This window comes from Tamandua tetradactyla, chromosome 1, assembly GCF_023851605.1.
Source record: "Tamandua tetradactyla isolate mTamTet1 chromosome 1, mTamTet1.pri, whole genome shotgun sequence".
In the NCBI taxonomy this organism is placed as follows: domain Eukaryota; kingdom Metazoa; phylum Chordata; class Mammalia; order Pilosa; family Myrmecophagidae; genus Tamandua; species Tamandua tetradactyla.
The window spans coordinates 79,838,327-79,852,394 of record NC_135327.1 but is presented as its reverse complement, the minus strand read 5'-3'; the positions used below and the strand labels follow the sequence as shown (position 1 = coordinate 79,852,394).

The 14,068-nt window shown below is 41.9% G+C and overlaps 1 protein-coding gene across 1 annotated transcript in view; it reads right to left on the bottom strand.

Moving 5' to 3' along the window:
* Positions 1-13,246, bottom strand: part of GLI3 (GLI family zinc finger 3) — a 278,925-nt gene extending 265,679 nt beyond the window's left edge. Inside the window, exon 1 of the mRNA XM_077119394.1 lies at positions 13,186-13,246. The gene's annotated coding sequence lies outside the window, so the exon portion shown is untranslated. The remainder of the gene's footprint in view (positions 1-13,185) is intronic.
* Positions 13,247-14,068: the final 822 nt, after the last annotated feature.

Below are 14,068 nucleotides of genomic sequence, written 5' to 3'. Positions count from 1 at the left end.
AAACATTAAAAAAAATGCTCAATCCGTTTTACTTTTTTTTTTTTTAACAAACAAAGGTGACAGAACATGTTTCCGATCCCACAAGGAAAAGTCAAAATACTGCCGGTAGCAAAAACTAGGATCACTTAGGAAATATTCAAATTCAGCTCCAGGCAAGCTCAGCTAGTCTGTCTTTCACCAGTTTCAATCAAACGATAATCGTCCTAACTCATCATTCACCAATTTTCACTCTATATGGTCCCTGTTCTTTTTTGCACTCATGATCTACATTTATAAAGAATACAAGAAAAGATGAAAAGCATCATCTCAGGCATGTTTTCTACAAACTCGAGATTGCGGCATTCATGGTGGGTATTTCTTGGTTCTAGTCATCTGCTTATTTTCTACATTTAAACGATTAGTAAAACGGAAGAAGCAACCACTTAACTAAGAGTTAAAATACCAGATGAAATGTTTCTAGTCATCCTTAACTAAAACTTGCAAGGAAGCTGCAAATTCTTACTCTGTTGTACAATAAATTCCCCCTGATCTAGAATTCAAGTAAACAGAAAGCTTCAGGACCAGAGGACACATAGCATGTAGCACCAGCTCTTCCACTAACATCCCATTTTTTCTCTTTCATTATCGAGTGTCATTCATTGTAAAACACACAAGTTATTTAAGAACAGCTTTTCTAGAAGAAAAAGGAAAAAGAAGCACTATGTTAAATTTACATATCAATTGTCAGATCCACTCCAAATTCAGAAACATTCCTTACAGAGCACAAAGGACAACAGGATACAAGTGGCATTACTTCCCTAAGAAGGGCTCTGCCATCCACTGCGAAACCAGAGGCCACCAGCCTCATTGGCTGCTATTCGAATGGTGCCCCCTGTAGGTGTCCCGTGTAAAACTCTGGCAAACTATTACTAAGCCACACTTACGTGATCCATAAAATAACAAGACTTCAGACAACGGAACTTAGCCTTTTGGGAGTGGGGCACAGTCATCTTTAAGAAAGTAAAGCTACAGATGCTCTGCCCTGAAAAATCACACTTGCACACAAATGTGTTCATTTAATTCCCAGGGGATCACAGCTCCTCCAAGCTTTTACGTGGATCCATATGAGAAACACTTGCAGGAGGAAATGTCTACAGTCCCTTCTAGTTCCAATGATCTCAGAACAAATTCTTGTTTTGAACATCCCCCAAAAAACCCTGATTCAAATGTTACCTTTGAAGTATGCCAAGAGCACATATCAATCTAATCCGTACCACTGTACCCCAAAGAGCAGTAGACAGATCACCTGCTTCAATGTTGCTATAGTACTTACCAAAAATGCACATCGCTGACTTCAATCTTGTATGTAGTACATTACTTTTCTTTAGGGGGCCACTCATGAACTTTAATTTTCACAAGCACTAGTGATGATCAGGCTCACCAAAGCCTGAGAAAAACTGTTCAACACGTTTATGTTTGTTTACTGCCTTATACTCAGCACCTATGACAGCAAGTGCTCATTTAAATAGTGCCTGACTGGATAAGCTAACAAATTGCACCCCTAGAGTACTGAATTCCAACAGCCTGCATGAACCTAACCACCCCCCACCCCCAGACTTGTAAGTTCCATGAAGACAAGATCTGCAACTGTCTTCCCAGTCCCTAATACACACAACACATGTGTCTTGAATATTACAGGGTTTCTTTGAAAACTGGGAAATTATATAAAAACTGAAACTTTAACAAGAATATTTAATTAATCAAAACACTCCATTCCTAACCATTTTGGATAAACACCACTTACTAGACTATAATTGTTTCCTTTAAAACACACCCACACAGCTTTATTGGCTGAATTTGGGTAGAAAGTTCATGAAGTTAAAATGGCATACAGAAACAAGCAAGTGGACCAGAAAAAAAAATGAAGGGATGGGATTTCTGGTAAGAGGAAAGTGCCTCCCTTGATTAGAGAGAGTTAATTAACAATGGTCAGAGACAAGATACCAAGTTGACAAACTTGGTTTTTGTGTAGTTGTTGGTTTTTCCCCCTCAAGCAAAAGAATTTTTAACAAAGCAATAAAACCCTCCAAATACTCATCAAGGTAGAGAAAGTCTCAAGTGAGAAGAGGTAAAGCCTCAGGCATTGACTGAAAAGGCACTAATTAATGGTTTTAGAGAATACTAATTCCTACCCAACATTTGAAATGGATTTTTTTTAAAAGAGGCCCTTGGTCACTCAAAAACCTACCCCCCTTCTTCTATTTTGACAACTTATTTTGGGATCTCATTAGTTAGTAACTAATTATTTTAAAGTGTGGTTTATGCTTGGAATGGGGCTATAAAAATGGCAAGTTGCCAAAAAAAGACAGCTGCTTCCTGTATATTCCTATAAATTATATCAGCTTATTGTACTGATAGAAACACAACTTTGTCCTTGTCAGTGGCAAAGAAGAAAGTTTTGACATTCTAGATTCTCACATCTCATCAATTCTATGCACAAAAAGAGTTCGTGAGCAGAAAAGAGGGTCTGTTTTTTGTTGTAATGGTGGTTTCCCAAAAACTAGTAGTAATGGGAATTTGAAAATCAGTCCTGAAATGATACTTTAAAGCTTCAGATCTAGAAATGACCGGTAAAAATTCCTGATGGAATCCGAAAACATCACTGAGGCAGTAGCTCCATAATATTACTTGAATTCTTAAATAACAAATTATAACTTCTTTATAAGTTAAGTATCAAGGCATAACTTAAAGTTCTGCTTCACTTTAAAGACTTTTCTCTCAGGAAAATAGATTATGTTTTTTCAATATGAATGAAAAGGGACTTCCCCACCCCCCCAACCCACCCCTCTCTTATATAGTTTCCTTTGCCATACTTTTCTCCTTCAGTCCCTGTCACCACTAAAACAGTACATGCTAGAGTTGCTGGCATTGCATGCCCCTTGACTTCTTATGCTTAGGAGAAAAAAAAAGTTTGTAGCTGGCGGCTGACTTCCAGTAGCTTGAACAGATGAGGGAAAAAACGCAACCAAGGAAAACTGCTCTCAAGACAGTATATACCTCCGAAAACTCGACGTTCCATAGGTAAATGGATGGATAAATATCCTTTCCTGAAAGCAAACAGTCAGGGCTTTTTCCCATTCAACCATCCCTGAACCTTTTGTAATTTCTGAAGCCTAAATCCAGGGCACAATAATTTCAGACCCCATTTAAAATCAAATTCTTCTCCTACTAGCAACATGCCTGCAGGTGGGTCTTTTCTTTCTAAATTATCAATTTGAACTTGCACCAGTCTACTACAAAACAAGACATCTAAAGCTTCCTCCAACCACTGACCAGGTGATGCAGCAGTCACGGTCTGCACTTGAAAGTTAACAAAAGAAAAACTGCAACATTGACTTAAACTGAAGAATTCTTAGGGATCTACATATTTAAACAGCACTCTCATACAAAAAGCCTCAAGCCTCCCTATCTTTCCATCACTTAGAGCTGCAGTGAAAGAAAGAAAAAAGCCAAAACAGAAACTGTAATCTTTACAAAGACGAGTTCCCATTTATTATAATTGTTTTTATTAGGCTATGTGGTTATGGCCAATTTTGCCTAAACTCCCTCTCATCCTGTTTGCTCTTTTCACGTTGGGTTGCCTTCATGTTATTGTTTTCTCAGACGGTTTCAATTCTATTTTTTCACACCTTTAACCACTTTTCTCCGAGCTCCCAATCCCCAGCTTGCCCTTCCCCTGTCTCTGCGTCTTAATTCCGTGCTCGATTTCGCTCTTTGCCGTGGCTGTTGCAGTCAATTTATTAGCAAGTGCTCTGCATCCCCGCGCAGCGCCGTCTGGACCCGCGCTGTCGCCGCATCCATCATCATTACATCAGCGCGAGGGAAGTCCACGCTGATTGCTCCCGGCACCCGGCGCGCCCCAATCAGTGTGCAAGCAAATATAGCATGTTTAATTTTTCAGAAATGGCTCTGGGTATTTGGGAGCCGAGAACGGGTGCTTCCAGGCACCGCTTTGATCCACATTCCTGGAAGCAGCCTTTGGGAAGAGAATACATCTCAAAACACGAAGCCCCAAGGAAAGGCAAAGACCCAAGGGGAGGCCTCCAGGACAATCAGAACCTGGCAGCCTTTCTCAGGCGGAAAGAAGCAGCCCTTATCAATTTTTTATCAAATTGGTTACCCTGCTCCTGGGGAATATTCACGGGCATTAGAAAACTTATCTAGAGTGGGCCCAGCAGAATGTCTGGGAGACAGCTGTAGATGGCAAATAACTGCTCTGCACAGATGTTCAGGAGCTAACTTCAACTTTCCAGGTACTTTGCAAATATAACGCCTGGCCTTGCACACGCTAATAAAATGTTGCTTTCACAGGGGAAACACTGGAGAGTCTTCACGAAAACAGTCGGTATGTGCTTCATTCGTAAAACTTTTCATCCACTATTAACCTTGCTCCCAAATGTTTTTTCTTCATTAACTGCCACAGATTCAGGTGCTGGGACCAGTTAGGGCACAGACCATGGACTCATGGTCTCCCAGAGAGGCCCTCAGTTGAGTTCCAAAGTTCAACCCTTACCACCAGAGGCTTTAGGTAGTATGTAGAAGGTATGAACAAAATTCATTCTGGGAAAACGTGCAAAAATCCAGCCTTTCACCCACAGATCTCTGCAGAGCCTCTGAAGCACAAGGAAAGCAGTATTCCTTTATCGCTTAAACACACCATATTTTTCAAAGAAAACACCAGTGCTAAAGCCAATGTTTAAAATGTCTGAACTGTATGAAGAGGCTTTCTATCTAGGGTGAAATGAAGCAGCAGTTATAAACAGATAATACATCTTTTCTGAACAAACAGACTACTTATTTCCCTAATCCAGTTGTTTTATTTTTAGGTTACCTAAACTTGGGCGATAATTCTCTGTGATTTTTTTTTTCCTTAATGCATTTAAAGATTTAAAACAAACGAAGTTAAAGGCCTGATTAATGACGACCTGTTCTGCTCATGATAGTAAGAACAGCTACTGGCAATGAGGGATCACAAATACAGAAGACATTCCAGTAGGCAAAACAACGCTATTCACAGGACCACGATCTGGCCCTGGGTGAGAAATCATTCTATGTAGCTTACAGAACTACTGACCAGCGTAATAAGGCTTTCCTCCGGAGCAACTGCATTTATTTATACTTCCCTATATATTTATAAACTGAAAGATCTTCCTAATGTGCTCATGTTTTAAAAGTTCAGATCCCACAGTCAAGAGGAAACCATCCTATGTAAGGATTTTGAAGCAGGATCTCAGTATCACTAAAGAGTGATCTCTCTCTCATGCTTTATTACAAATAGATTACCTGCTATTTCAAGAAACTAATCGTGGAGCAGTGGTTTAGGTAAAGTTCTGATTAAATATTTACACCTTCCCATAGCTATTAACACTCAAAGGAAAATAAATTTTTTAGGAAGAGAAATTTAGAAAATCAAGACACAAACTTATGCTAATAATAACTTTGTGATCAATTCTGGAAGACAGAAGTCTGAGTTTCAATAAACAAAACCTTAGGCAATTTAAAACACTGCAGTGGGCTTCACATGAGCATGCCTATTTACAGAAAACTTCTTATAGGTTTGTAATCTGGTCGTCGTTTCCTTGTGTTCAAACCATCCTTCTGAGCTTGAAATCAATTAGACATGCATAACCTTTCCTACACACCAACAGTTCCCAAGATTTCTAAGGCTTTCCCCCTTCTTCCCTGTTTGCACGAAAAGAAGACCAACTTCTTAAGTTCTTCATGAATCCTCCATGTATTTTTAACTATAATATTTTAAAATGTATAATTGTTTTACTTTATATATGATATTTTCCAAGAATAAGGAAAACCTCAAGCTTTTAACTATCAATGAGAAATGTGCTATCTGTCCAAGTTGCTAAAAACAGTCTTTGGTAGCCTAGAGGGTTCCCCAAACCTGCTGCCTTTTGTTTTCCAATCTTTCTTTTCTATATTTCTGATGTCCCAAAGTCTCAGATAAGCAGTATACATGATAGATATCACCAAATGGAATTACCATGAGGGGAAATAATCACCTCACTATAGATTAAGTGAGCTTGATTTTAACGCATTAACTATATCGAAAATTTTAAGAAATCCACATATTTAACTTCAACTCGTGAAAAGCTTATTTGACATGATGTCATCACTACTTTAGAATTAAAATCACAAGTGGCATTTTTGTGGGCCAATTTTACTTTTCTGCCTTGTGCATTAAAAGAAAAAATCACCTACTCTGACTTTCTCTGCTGCCAGTAGTACATTATTGGAAATATTTGAGGAGAGTATAAGGTCTCTATTTAATGCTTGTCACCATTTCTGAGTTTTGCAAAACTATAAAACTTGAGTCCAGTGCACTTTGGTTAGCTTTCCAGAAGGCACCCTGCACTGCAGGTGCCACTGAAGAATGAAAATAATGGAAAGCAAACTGATATCACCACTGTCTGCAGGTTTGCCAGATATAGCCAATCCTTCCCAGGTAGAAAATGAGATCTATGAGTCAGTTATCAGTCAACAGATCCGCTAAGCTCATGAAAACTGTATTTTCCTTAAATCCACATACATCACAAAAACATCACGACTGATCAAATGTGTCCCCTGTCTTGTTTCACTGAGGTCTACAGGAATTAAACACTTTCATCACATCTTCAGGGAACAAAAGCTAAATTTAAAAATTATTCTAACAGAACTTCTGTAACTTTTGGTTCCTAGAATCATGTGCATCTCTGCAGTAAAGCTTAAGAGGTTAGACTGCATGTTCTATCAGAAGCAATTTATTTTTAAACCATCACAAATATTAGGCCAACCTGTTGGGTGTTGTGATCAGCTATAGATATTCAACATATTTTTTGTGAAGTACTGTTCCTCATACTTTATCCTTCTAGGTTTTAGCCTTTTGATTCTTATATTTTAACCACAACTTTAAAAGCAATCTTTTTACAAATTTAAGGATTTTGATTTAAGACTTATTAAGTAAAGATTACCCTAATGTCCACTTATCCTATGAACTTTACTTATTCATTGATATAATTCTTTAGCTGTCTTATTTTTCTCGTCTTACCCCACTCCCCCCCCCCAAAAAAAATCATAAAAGCTCCATGGTACCAAAACTGCCAATCAAAACTACTACAAGCTACAGACCTTCCCCATTAATCCCCTTCATATGAAAATTCACAGTTCAAAATAGGAGACTCTGTCCTGAAGTGATATGACCTGACTCACATTTCTGGACACTCAATTTCAGGTTTCCATACACCTTAGTTAATTAAGGTTTCTTAACACTTCAGCTGCTGGATGAGGCTTCTTTACAGGCAGGCAACTTTCTTGAAACAGAATTATTCTTTTTAAAAAAGTCAGAATGAAAGCTGTAATATGGTCTATACTGCCTCATTTCTTATTACAACTTGAGACTGACCCTTCATCTACATTGTGTGTTTTCAGTCTCTTTTTATAAAGGCCCATAGCTTGTCATATAAAACACTCACGAGTTTTAAGAACATTGTGCAATCTTCATAAAAAGTCTGTAACTAAGCTAAAACTGGCCACATGGAAATAAATTTAAAACGGTCACACTCCCTTCAGAAGTCACTCCAATGAGCAGAGATGTACATGAAATTATACTTACGAACCATCATTTAATTGATTTAATTTCTGTGGCATAAAAATTACACAAACAATCAAATGCTTATGTTTAAAACACATTCCTGTGCCAACCTACTTCACCAAAAAAAAGAAAAGAAAAGCCCCTGTAGCAGTTTCAGCCAACAATCAATCCAATTTACTGCAGGTACAATTTATATGTACAGTGCATGCCACAACAAAACCACAGTATGATGCCAACATGGCCCTTAAGAAAGTTTTCCCCTAAATCTCTGGAAAGGAGCTTTAAAAGAAAGCAAGGATTACAGTCAGCTAGAAGGTAGGGAGGGGACTTACCTCAAACCCAGCCAAGCGGAAATCAGAGCAGTAATTCTACAAGTCGACAGAGTCCACTTTCAAAGCTCTAATGGTGTGAAGAAGTGCTGGGCAGCATGGCCTGAAGGCAGCACTAATACACTGATGACTAATGGCTGGGCTGGGGCAGACAATGAATTTGGGGCTTGAAACCTAACAGAAACCATGCAGTACTTTGACAAATGGGCTTTCACAATTTCATTCATTGAATAACCTTTAAGCACAAAATTGGCTCAGGTTCTCCTGAGAATTAGATGACATGTTGTTGGACAATGATGTAAGTATTTTCTTTTTTAATTATGACTCTTTTGCAAAATGTAAAGACACCGTCTATGCGGACACAACTATAGAGATTGCAAATGCAGATGTGGAATTCAATACAGCATAGCCTTTCTGGAGGGGGCTGAAATGTTCCAATGCCACCTTATTAACTATGTAATAATGGCTTGTTCATTCAGTTTCTTTAGAAAGCCATAGATTTTCTGGGACATTCTGTTGAGTTGAAATATACATACACAGAACAAAAAACACTTTCACATTAAAACACACACACACACACACACTAAACATGGTAATAAGTCGCTAAGAAATTTGGTGCTAAAATCTAACACATTCAGAATTACAAGTGGAAAAGGCCGAATTTTTTAGGGGTTAGGAAAAGGAAAATTGCCATAAAAAAATTTAGACACCATGTAAAGTCAGTCATCAGTTGCACTTACAAATACATTTAGCATCCAATTTCTTACAAGCCAGTCCCCTCCCTCGTTCCTGTGTAATACTAGCCTTTCGATTTAAAAATAATATTTTTGGCAGTTTTTACAGTGAAAATGAAATATCTAAAATGTTTCTAAATTAAAAAGTACCACTTATTCCAGACAGCATTGCCCTTAGCAGCTCCTAAAAACTTAAGAAAAGGATCTTAAAACAGGAAGCTTAGTGAGCTCATAAAACTGTTGTTGGAGCCAGGAACACATAGCATATTTAATCTGCAAACTGTGAGAGTCTACAGTGATTTCAGCAAGATCTGAGGCATGCCCTCAAGGTTTGCTGGGATCTGGGATTAGGGGGTTGATAAGAACCTCTACTGCCCATGGACATGTTTTTCTTCTGCAGTTAAACACAAATGCACAGAGACATTTGACTGCTGCTTGGCGTTACTGCTCGAGTTATATAAAAGCTTTGCAGCTCCTTTTGCTGTCAATATATCAAAGTTTTAAAAAAAATCATCAAAGTGTGAAATTTCATTTAAAGTCTTTGCCCGTCTACAGCTTTATTTCACAGACCCATCAAATAAAAGTAAAGATGAAAAATACACTGCAAGTGCTTGGAAAAGTTTGCAGCAGTAGCCTTGCCCTGTTGTTGTTTACTCTGTCTCCCTTTATTTGCTTTGAAACTAGAACAAATCAATTCTCATCTAGAAAAATGACAACAGGAAGTGAAGGGCAGTATCTTCTACTGGCCTTTAATAAAAAGACAATCTGAAGTCATTATTAGAGTGGAATCTTTTGTTTAACAAATATATAGTCTTCCTCTATATAGTCATTTGAGCAGTTTAATTGTCTCTCATGATATAAGTTGGCAGGAAATTTCTCGAATATTCCAAAACAAATCAACCCAACTACAGAATGCCAGCAAAACTAAAACTGCCTTCAAAGAATTCTTCAGCTGGGGATTTACAATTGCATAAAGAAGAAAAGTCTGACTTTTAAGATAATCTACTATAGTCTAAAAGCATTAGCATTCCACTACTAAGGTTTTTCTGAGGATTTCATGACTCATTGATTCACTTTTCCTTTAAAATTGGTTCTTCTTAGTACATTACTGTCTTCATATAACTGAGCGCATGCAACAATGATCATTAACTTGTTTCCTTTCATAAACTCCCAAACCCTATCCCCTCCACCCTCCAAAGAAAAGTGGGGAGGGAGGAGATATCAGTAAGCAGGATACCTGACCTCTACATGGCTAAACACAGAGGAAGTCTGAAACCTTTACAGCATGCAGGTAATTAAGGAAACTTAACTGGCCAAGAAACAAAGGAAAGTTCAACTTGTAGACTTGGGCAGCAAATTGATAAATTAACAATTCTTGCATTAAATAAGTAATGAAATAACTCAACAGAGTCATTTTTCATTAGTACTGAATTTTCTCATTTCTGTCTGTGTCCTTTGCAAATTAGATATGCCATAAAAATGTGTTTGTATCAGCAGCATTCATTCAAGGAATACAAACATGTCAAAGGAATAAGAGATTTGCTACGTTGCCGAGTTGGACCTACTAGCCTGTTACCAATAAATAATACAATCTACGTCTTTTTAGATGTTTGTACATGTGTGTAATTTCACTAGACACCTCTCACACTGAACTCATTCACACATCTTAAACCAAAGCTTCTCTGGGCTGACTTTAAGAATTATATACACTAAAAAGATCCCCCCTTGGGTAAGGAGTTTCTAATTAAATAGCTTTTAGTATAAAATTCACTCTCGTCTCTGTATAAGTATGCTATCACAGCTCATTTAAATGTTATTTCATGTTTGTTTTGGGTTTAATTATGGTCTAACTAACCCAAAGTACTTTTGTTCCAGTTTAGGAAGATCAGTATTTCCTAACATAAACATATTGTTTAGATATTTCACACAGTTCACAGTGTTAAAACCAATCACTATTGATTTAACATATCCCGAATGAAATAAATACCGCACTGTTTTAGAAAAATGAAGAGTTTTTGAGGTTTTTTCCTCTTTTTAAAACATAGCATTTTCCTACTTCAAAATAATCTTAACACATGTAATAAAGAAACTGTCAGGCTATATTAATTTTTAATTTAAAACCTAAATGAAAAAATTACAGAAATCAATCAGTAAGGCACCTTCTTGAATTCAGAACAATTACATATATACTTAAAATTAATACTTTAGGCCAATTCTTGAAGATTTCAGTTTATAATATACTAAGACATCAAACAACGCAAAAAGTTTAACATGGAGAGGATTAATAGTTCCTTCCTTAAATAGACTTACATGAAATCATTTTAGATGGCTTATGGCAAAGGCCCACCAGCAGCCATCACCAACTCAGTCAAGCTAAAACTCTTTTTAAGAGTTAATTTATTTCCCCAGGCTCACATTTCAGGGATTTAAAAAACCGCCTCATCCAAATTCTATATAAAATCACACTGTGGGATGGGGGTGGGAGAGTCGGGGGAGAGAAGGCCTATTTATTATGAATTTCCAGAAAAGTTCATATTGTACTCTGGAAAGCCTAATTGGAGAGCAGAGGGAAGACAGGAAAAGGAAGGCAGAAGGTGTTTTTCAAACTAAGAATACCAGTTGGGCTAATAGCAGTGCCCATATATTTGCACAGTGGCCGATCCTCCATACCTCTGACTAAAGGGTTCTTTTACTTGGAGATGAGGACAGTCCATCATTTCAAACTGAAGTGGCAGCTGGAAAATGTGGAACAGCTGGCAAAGAGCTGGGAGAAAATGTTTTACATAAATATATGTACATATAAACTGGCAGAGGGCCATGAACACTACACTCAAAGCCAGAATCTATTCGGCACTCTATACCAGGAAGATGAGAAGTTGGGGGGCAGGCAGAGCAGGACTCTCACGGGGTCCCCAAAGGAAATGGAGTTCAGCCTATCTTGGAGGGCTGCATCTTACTGAAGAAGGTGCAACCAAGGATATAAGCACAAAGTTCAGGAAAGGATAAAAGGCCGGGGTGTGGAGTGGAGCTTCAGCATCTGGCAATCTGCTTCAAAGTCGCTTCACCAACTCTCCACGCTTAGGGTAAATATTTACTCCCTCTTCACGTCCTCCCGCCCATTTTCCCGCTGCAACTCCAGAAAGTAACTGTCCCCTGCAGAGTGATTCATTCCCAACTCTGCTCTCCGTAAAGCGGCCTCTTAAATGAGTATTGCAGGGGCTACTACCCACAACCCACACCTCACGCCCGGCAGCTTCTAACTCTCTTTTATTTATTTATTTATTTATTTATTGTCGGTACTGCCCCTGGAAAGGAAAAGAAATAAAGGAGAAATTCCAAATCATACACAGATGGTACAACTTTCACTTTTCCTCTATTACGACCCAGGCGCACCTCCCTCCATCCGCTCACACATCGCACCCCCACCCTCCGAAGTTTAAGCCCAGGCTGGAGAAGACCCCCAGCCGATGGTCCCACTCGCACCCACCTCGCCGCCCGACTCCTGTCGCCCAACTCCTGCCGCCCAACCCGAGGGCGGTGCGCGCCCGGCACCTGAGAGAGACGGTGCAAGGGTGCAAAAGAAAAAGCCGGGAGCTTTGGGGGTCTCATTTAATTATTTTTTAACCCTTTGGATGGAGAGTGGGGAGTGGAAGATAGGGGCGCCGTCGCTGCTACGGCAAACTTCTTCGCTTCCTCCACCCCAACCCCTGTGAGATGTGAAATTCTCCAATCCGCCTTCGGACCGCCAAAGGGCTCAGATACTTGGAAAGGGACCTTCAAGGAGGGAGCGAATGAAAGACACATTCTGATGCCTTAAGGGTTTCTCTCCAAATCCGGGGGGCCTTTTGACAGCCATTTTCATTTCATTCCGCTTCTCCCGGTTGGGGACCCTCTTTTGATGTGGAGGCCGGGGCGCGGCCGCAGGAGCCGGCTGCCCCGTGCAGGGCACGCTAAACAAAGAACTTCGGGCGGGACATACCTGCGGCGGCGGCTGCTGTCAAGTCCCCGAACTTCCCATAGACCCGCGTCCCGGCGCGCGCAGGCGGCTCTGGTCTTCCCGCGGCCGCTGCGGCTCCGGCTACCGCAAGCAGCAGCAGGGCTCCGCGCGGGGCGTGCCCGCCGCGGACATGGTGCGGCGCCGACGGCTGCGGGGGGCGGGCGGGGAGAGACGAGAAGCGAGTTGGAGCGGCGAGTGTGCGCGAAGGCGAGTGTGCAAGCGCGCCGGTGGTGCTTCCCCTGCCTGGTCCCTCCCGCTCGTGCAGATCCGGCATCAGTTTCAGGGATCGTGTAATCCGATCCCTTCTGACTCACAGGCCCTGAGTGACAGTTCTGATTTGGTTCAACCGCGGGAGGGGGAAGAAGGAGAAAGAAAGAAAGCCCTAACCATAGTCCCCTTTTCGCATCCAATTGACTTTCTGCAAGAAGGTCCCATCCCGGCCTGGAGCCCCTCGCTGGGTGGAGAGCCCCCACCCCGGGACCCCGCGCTGCCTGCGCTACTCACGGGGTGGAAAAGTTGTCCCTTCGCTCTGCGCTTCCCTCCCTTGAGCTCCCTCCTTCCCTCCTTCTCCTCCTCTTCCTCCTCCTCCCCGAGCTCCTCCTCCCCCAAGTTTTAACAGATGTTACCGGGCTCTCCCCTTTCCTTCTCGCTCCCGCTCTTCCTCCACCCCCGCCCCGCCCCGTTCCTTTTCTTTCTGCCACTCTCCAGCTCGGGAGGGACGCGCCGAGCAGCAGGACGCCTGCCGCCGCAGGGGGCGAAGTTGGAAAACTTGGAGTGCTGCTCGCCTTACTTTTGCTTTCACGCTCCTTCCAGGCCGCGCCGGGGACCACCCCGCAGTGCCGCGCGTCGCTGGCCCGGGTCGGGGGTTGTGGGGGAAGCCCGGCGGCGCCTCGCGCCACGCGCGCGCTCCCACCCCGCCCTCCGCCTCCTCCGCCCCGCCCGGGTCCTCACACGGACACATTCATGCCTGCTCCTCCTCTTCCCCCTCCTTGACCCCGCGCCCGCTCGGCGCGCCGAGGCCCCACCCACCCGGAGAGGGGAAAGGGGCCCGGGCGTGATGTCACGGGCGTGCACCCTGCCTGCGCTCGTCGCTACCCCGACACCTCCCGGTACAACCCGGACACCCCCGCCGCCCCCCAGCCCCGCTGCTGGGCTCCCGGGCTGCGTCCCGCCTGCGCGCATCGGCTCTCCGTTTTCTGGCTCCGAGTTGGGGCTCCCCTTTCTTCTTTTAAGGCCGCCCTTTTCACCCCCCTTGGCTCCCCTTCTCCTTGTTTTACACTTCCCCAGTCCAACCCTGAAACTCCCTTTCTCGCGGGATGATGCTTTTAGAAGTTGAGGGTTTTCCTCTCTACCGGACTCGTCTGCTCTGGGGCCAACTCTGGGAAGT